Here is a 7,133-nt window from a genome sequence, read left to right as displayed (position 1 = left end):
CCACGGGTATGTCGTTCCCATTCAGTTGCAGTGAAACGGGAGACACTGCAAGGAGGCGGCGGCCCCAAGCGTTGGCCACGGGAAGTAGAGCAGTTTTCTCTTGCGAGAGAGAGAGGCCCGCATACTCGCACCATCTCTGGCAGTCTGTTAGTGCTTGCTGGAGGCACTCAGCTTGTCGTGACAGGTCTGGATGCACTGACCACACCGTAATGTCATCCGCGTACATGAGGAAATATAGATCTCGGATTGAAGCAAGGTGCCAAGCTAGCGGCAACATGACGATGTTGAAAAGAAGCGGAGACAAAACAGACCCTTGTGGTACGCCTCGGACTGGTGTAAAGTGACCGAAACTTGCTCCGTTGATGCGGATGGAAAAAGAACGGTGTTGAAGGAAGTATCGGACGAAATCGCAGACTTTGTCTGGAAGGTGGAGGCCATGTAGAACTTGTAGGATGGCAGCGTGACTAACGTTGTCATACGCCTTGCATATGTCCATGGCGAGCACAGATCTCACACGGCGGGATCGGCCTCCAACTAAAACCATAGATGAGAGGTATTCCAACCCATCCTCAGTACCGAGATAGTGCCTGAATCCAATTTGCGCCGGGTGATACCATTTAAAGGTATCAAGCCACCACTGAAGCCGTGTTGCAAGCATTCGCTCTAACAGCTTGCACAGCGTCGATGTCAAGGCGATGGGGCGCAAGTTCCGAAGTACATGTGGTGGTTTCCCCGGGCTTTGGAATGGGAACAATATCCGCCCGAAGCCAAGAGTCAGGTACTTGACCGGAGAGCCACACCAGATTAACCGAGTCCAAAAGCGGCACGAGGGCTGGGTCGTCGATGTTCTTGTACACCTCGTAAGTTATGCCGTCGGGACCCGGATCAGTCCGCTGTATAGCGTGATCGATCGCTGCCAGGAATTCAGCCACTGTGAACGGTGCCTGGATTCCCAAAACGGCTTCATGAGTAGGCCGTAATCCAACACCGTTAGGCAGGGGGAACGGAGACGGCATGGCGACTGGCACAACGTCAAATGCAGGAAACAAGGCCCGAGCAACGTCGGGGGCGAATTGTGCCGGGTCCTTGTTTGACGCAATACAAGCGCTGGCAGCTGCATCTGGAGGCCGACTGCGCGATTCCATTGCGCGAAACGTGCGCCAGACAGACGCCGTTGAGGAAGATGGGCCTAGAGAGGCGCACCAGTCAAGCCAGCGCTGCCTCGACAGTCTTTTTTCGTGCCACCTGGCAGCAGCGGTAAGGCGCTGATACTGAAGCCTGGCTGGTAGGGACGAAGGATCCCGTGCGGAAATTACTTCAGCTTGCTTGCGCTGAGCCCAAAGCTGCAGGAGCCGAAGATCGGGCTTTGGGCGGGACTCCTCCACCCACGTATGTTGAGAGGAGTCCATGAGGACACGCCGAAAAAGAGCGGTGGGATCCGGAATGGGCTCCGAGAAGGATGCATTCAGTGTGGAACGGAAGGTGCCCCAGTTCACCACTGTGCAACGGCGACGAAGGCGACCCGTCGACTCTGGAATAAGGCCCAGGCGAATGGGGTGATGGTCGCTGCCCCAGCAGTCCGCTTCACGTTGCCAGGATACCGTTTGTGCACCCAGCCACCACGACAAGTCAGGTGAACAGGGGGGCATCCGTACGTGGGTACACCGGCGTGTTGGGCTAGTAATGTCATTCAAAAGTGTAAAGCTGGCATCGGTGAAGTGCTCCAAGACCACTCGACCACGCTCACTTGAAGACGGATATCCGCAGTCGCAGTGCGGAGCATTGAAGTCCCCCGCCACAAGAATGGGACACCCAGGGTTAGCTCGCCGTAGTTGGGTAAGCCAACCCAGCCGCAGGCGGGGAGCACGACCACTATAAGGGCGCACGTAGCACGACACCAGTATTACCGCACAACGCGGGAGCTGCACTTTTACCGCCACCACTTCCTGCCAGTCCGTGCACCACGAGTTTAGAGGGATGGGGTTTTGAGGAAACCGAGATAGGACATAAACGGCCGCCTTGCCCGGAGGAGTAGAACTTGAGCTGCACCGCCGATCAGGAATGGACGGCTCAGCATACGCCGTAAATTGAGGCAAGCGGGGGAGGGAGTTCGTCTCCTGAAGCAAGAAAGCCCAGGCATGGAGCTTCCCCAGACGTAGCCTTTCACGGATTTCTCCAATTTTTGTAGAGAGACCCCGACAGTTCCACTGAACGATATATTTGTGTGATTCAGGCATGGTAGCGGACTGGTTAGCGAAGTTGGGCGGCGAGCACGGAAACCAGTGTCTGTAGCTGGTGCACCACAAACTGGAGGAGCTCCTTGTGGGTCAGAGTAGAGGGGGCAGGCTGTGAGGGAAGGTCAGTCGTAGACGGGGCTTGCTGATGAGCCTTGGAGAATGCACGAGGTGGACGTGGTGGATCTCCAGCGGATTGATGCAAGTTCGGCCGCCGACGTGTTAATTGAGACCTTCGCGTGTTGAGTTTCTTCATTTCAACTTGCAGCAAAGCCAGCTGTTGGTCTACGGCCACAAGCTCATCCTCCGCAGGAGACAAGGGCGTCTCAGAAACAGCTTTCAGGCGACGGCGCAAACCACGAACAGCGTCTCGATATGTTGGCTGCGAGGGAGGCTCCGTAGCTTCCTCCTCCTCCACTTCATCCTCAGCCTCTTCCGCCAAACAGTCGAAACGGTTGAACGTTGAGGTTGGGTCTGGCTGGGAACGAGCACGCCATGCACGGCGCTTCGCACGCGTGGCCTTGCTCTTGGTGGGGCAGCCTTTATCTGTGATCTCATGGTCGTCAGAGCGACAAAGACCACACTTAAACTTTGGCTGTTGAGGTGGAGTAGTTTCGACCTGATTGGGATCCGGTGTTGGGCACGGACATGAAGAGCTCATGTGGCCACGGTGAAAGCAACGGTAGCAGTGCACTACCCCTGCCTGGAAGGGACGGGGCCTGAGGAACACAACCGTTGAAAAAAAGCCGGTTTGGGGGCTCCAGCGGGCCCCTTAGCGTCACGAGGCATAGTAACAAAGAAGGGGAAGAGAAGAGCCGGGCACGGAGTGCGTGGTGCGAAAGGACCATCTCCTCCCCTGGCGTGCGCTGAGACTGTGGCGCCCTCTGTCGGTGGTTTAGTCAACATGCCCCTGCGTGACACCGACTGACAGGCGACACATTAGGCTTAGAACACATTCCTCTGTTAAAACAAGGAAACGAAAGCGAAAAGACGCAAATGCGGCGTTGCAGCGAGTTCTTTACAAGCAACGCCATGCTTTCGACTTTTGAAGCATGTAGGCATATTTAAGTGCATGGAGGAATTTTTAACAGCGAAGCTGTTGGGCGGATTGTTTGTGTATGGTGTCCGCAGTTCAAAAATACCAAGACAATGCCGAGCGCTCGTGCACGCGTACCTCGAGCGCACGTTCGTCAAGCTAAGCATACCCACTTGGGGAGATTGGCCAATATTGGCGAAGGAAAAAAAACTCCAGCGCACCGTACCGTGGCAACACTTGCTCGGAACGAGAAAGACATGTCATAGCGTACGCTCCTCGTTCGCTCGTCCTCGTGCCGTCGTGCGCATGCGCTCTGTACCGCAGAAGAGTCGCGACTTGAATGTCGAAGCTGCTGTAGGTGATCATGGTCCGGCCGCGGATAGTTCGCACGGCCGAGGGAGAGGCCACGCTTCGAGAGGCTGAGTGTGCAAAGCATCCGCTAGAGACGATAAGTCGCGCTTGCAGAGTAGCGCACGAAAACGTCGACCCAAACGACCCGCACACACTGGCCTTGCTCAACATAAGTTCATTGAAATGACATGCCGCTGACGCCAACCGCGACGATACTCAAACGCAACTTTGCGGCCGTCAATGATCAAGCTGCAACAGCTTCACCATTCATTGAGTTTTTTAGAGGCAAAGCATCTCTTGCTCTCGGCTCCGTCGTCCGTCCATCCACCGGCCTAGGAAGACACCGGCAACACTGCCGCTCCAGGATCCCTTTAAGGGGAAGCGTGCTCGTCACGTGCCGGCCCAGCAAGACACCGGCAACACTGTCGCTCCAGAATCTCATGGTCGGGGCTATGTCCCTCCCTTGTGGCGCCGTCCGCACCCCCACTGCGCATGCTCGACTCATCTCGGGCCGGCCCAGGAAGACGCAGGTAACACTGTCGCTCCAGGAGCCATTAAAGGGTAAGACACCACCGTGCGTTCAGCAAGCCGAGCATGCGCAGTGGGGGTGTGGACGGCGCAACAACGACAAGGGAGGGACCGTCGCATCTAAAAAATTCCCCGCATTTCCCCGAGGGGAAGAATGTGAAAGTGCGAATGCACGAGTTGAATTTGCGCGGTTCGGTAATGTTCGCGAAAGAGAGATCACACACACACACACAACTACAAAGAAAGAAAGATGCATTTATTCACAGACACCTATTTGTGTTGTCGTTGTACTTGATTGCTAGAGCGGACCTCAGCTTTGAAATTTCGTGTCAGTACTCCTTTAAGCAGGTGCATTAGCCCTTCTCACGCCCGATTCTTGGCCAAGCCCCCACGTGGGTATGTGCCATGTCAGCGGCCAGGCAGCGCGCGCCCATCTCCCCCCGTTGCCAAGGAAGACGAGGAGATTCCTGGCCAATCCCCCACGTGGGTATGTGCCATGTCAGCGGCCAGGCTGCGCGCGCCCATCTCCACGTGCGCGGACATCGCCGGTAGACGCAGGTTCATGGTCGCTTAAGAAGTGCATTGCACTTAATAAAATTACGCCATCTTCCCGTAGGGGAACCCTGAGTAGTATGCGAAACAGCCATGGGCTCAACGCTTCCCATTTCGTAGTTCCGGTAAGTGAGGAGGAGGAGGAATCACTTTATTGAGCCTTAGGCTGGTTTACGGAAGCGGTGTGGCCGCCGGTTTGAGGCCGGCAGCGACGTTGGCAGCACGGGTGACCAGAAGTATCTGGACCTCTGGGTCCGAGCTGCCCAGCGCTCCCTCCCACTGCTCTTCGTTAACTACGGGTGGAAAGGGGTCTTGAGGACAGGCCCACATGGAATGAACCAACGTGGCTAGGTCCCCGCAGAGTGGACAATTTGGCGATGGGAGTTACCATGGAAACCAAACTAAATATAACGGTAGCTACGTACATCAACCTAACGGAAACGGCGAACTGAAAACTAATGGGCACTTGAATCGACCCCATTGCTGCTTTGCATACTACTCAGGGTACCCCTACGGGAAGATGGTGTCATTTTTTTTCGTGAATCTGATTTTGGATTTTCAAAGGGGAGGGGCCGGCGCGCACGCCTGACCCCACTATCAAAAATTTCATGCCCCATCTGCCCCAGTTTGGGGAAGTGGCAAGCTTCAGCCGACCGCAGTGCAATGGCCGGCCTCCGCTTGGGGCGCCGGCCATAGTGACCACCAGACAGCCCAGCACCAGGTAAGTATGCCTGGCTAGCGTTCTGCAGCCAGACCCCCTTTGCCAGGTGCACTCACGTGGTGCCGGTGGGGCTGGTACATTAATTTAGAAAAGAAGTGCAGGCAATGCAGAAACAGCGCATCGGAGTCTAGTGATCAATCTGATAGGCTTGCGTCCAAATATCTTTTAGCGGAAGTGTTGCCGTGGCTAAGCTCGCATGCGTTGTAGGAACGTTTTGCATTGTCGGTGAGTCTAAGGGCAAGCGAAGGCTCGCTGCGAGAAAATAGCACGTGGCGGCATTGCAGTTGCGGAAAATCTAGGGTTATCACGAGACGTGGGAACCGCGCGCTCAGAACGCTGAACATGTTTTCAACACCGCTCAGTGCTTTTGGCTATAGCTGAAGGGGTGCGCGCGATGGGGCTATTCAATTAGTGATAATGTTTCCAAGCATCGTCTTTTAACCTGTTTAAGCTGGTGGTTGGGCGTGCGAACGTGCGCGGGAAAATCTCGCCGAGCAATGACGTCATCACGCGCGCCGGCACTGCTTTACCATATATCCACGGCCGGACTCGACTCCCTCCTCCACTAGTGGATATGAGAGTCGAGTCCGGCGGTGCCGTAGCTTTGCCTCGCCGCGCTGGGGCGGAACTTATGTCGCCACCTGTCGGAGGCGGGATGCAACTGGTACAAGCACGGTTTTGGAAACGCGTCGTGGGGTGCTCGCTCTATCGCTTGTAGCGACGAGTGGTGCAGTTTCGACGGTGCAGAGAAAAGAATTGATGCCAAAAGGAAAGAAGTCAAAAAGGCGGAGAAGCAATGACGTTAATCAACTTCTTAGTTAAATTTTCACACGCCAGTCCACACAATCCGCACGGTGGCCACCGAACGAGTTCAAAACTTTTAAACAAACGCTCGCCCCGCTCCGTTCTCCGCTACTCTTGCAGCTTCACCGCCAGGCAGGTGCGCAAGCGTATTGCGTATACTTGAATGGCCGAGCGTTCATTCCTCTTTGACTTTGGGGAGCTAACGACGACACCACCCAGAAAACTTGACCGAGTCTCCTGGCATGACCACGCATAAACTTAGCCATACCAAGAATAACGTTGGTGGGGCCGCTAGCTTGCATGTTTGCCCAGTATTCGCGCTACTACTGCAAGGCTGACTTAATACTTTTGTTTGGGCGAAAGCGATATGTGCCTCCTGGAGAGAACAAACTGGCGTTGTCCGTCATTCTATGGTTGGATAATTTCTTGTGCAGCACGAAGTACTCTAATTTTTTTTAAACAAGAACGACCGTGAGCCCCTCGCAGCTCCATATTACGCACGCCACGGGAAGCCGTTGGACTGCCTCGTATTTGTAGGAGCTGCCAGAGTGACTCGCGCCGTGTGTCGTGATGGAAAGTGATCGCCGTTGGGCATAACGCGATTTTCTGCGTAGGTTAATCACGGTCCACAAAGCAAGCATGTCAAGAAGGCCGAAGCCCAACATGCGCACAATGCAGCCAGGAGAGCCTTACCTTTCCAGAATAAAGCCCAGCGTAGGATATATGTACTTAAAGTTTCCAGCCATGCAGTTCACATGCCTTTTTTAACGAGGCCGGTGTGTTCGAAACTGCCCCTCGCACCCCATCACTTGGGGCTGCTCCTCGCTTGGGTCTACACCACCGCGCAACACAAGCGCAGACACCGAAACAATTCGGCATGTGAGCTTAGCGATTCCCATTTATACCG

The 7,133-nt window shown here is 55.1% G+C and overlaps 1 non-coding gene across 1 annotated transcript; it reads right to left on the bottom strand.

Annotated features, from left to right (window-relative positions):
• Positions 1–5,267: 5,267 nt before the first annotated feature.
• Positions 5,268–5,430, bottom strand: LOC144176073 (U1 spliceosomal RNA). Its single transcript, XR_013323772.1, has one exon. It is a non-coding gene; the product is annotated as a U1 spliceosomal RNA (small nuclear RNA).
• Positions 5,431–7,133: the final 1,703 nt, after the last annotated feature.

Source organism: Haemaphysalis longicornis, unplaced genomic scaffold (genome assembly GCF_048455015.1).
Source record: "Haemaphysalis longicornis isolate Haplotype H1 unplaced genomic scaffold, Haemaphysalis longicornis Haplotype H1 scaffold_3, whole genome shotgun sequence".
NCBI lineage: Eukaryota > Metazoa > Arthropoda > Arachnida > Ixodida > Ixodidae > Haemaphysalis > Haemaphysalis longicornis.
This window is presented reverse-complemented; position numbering and strand designations above follow the sequence as displayed.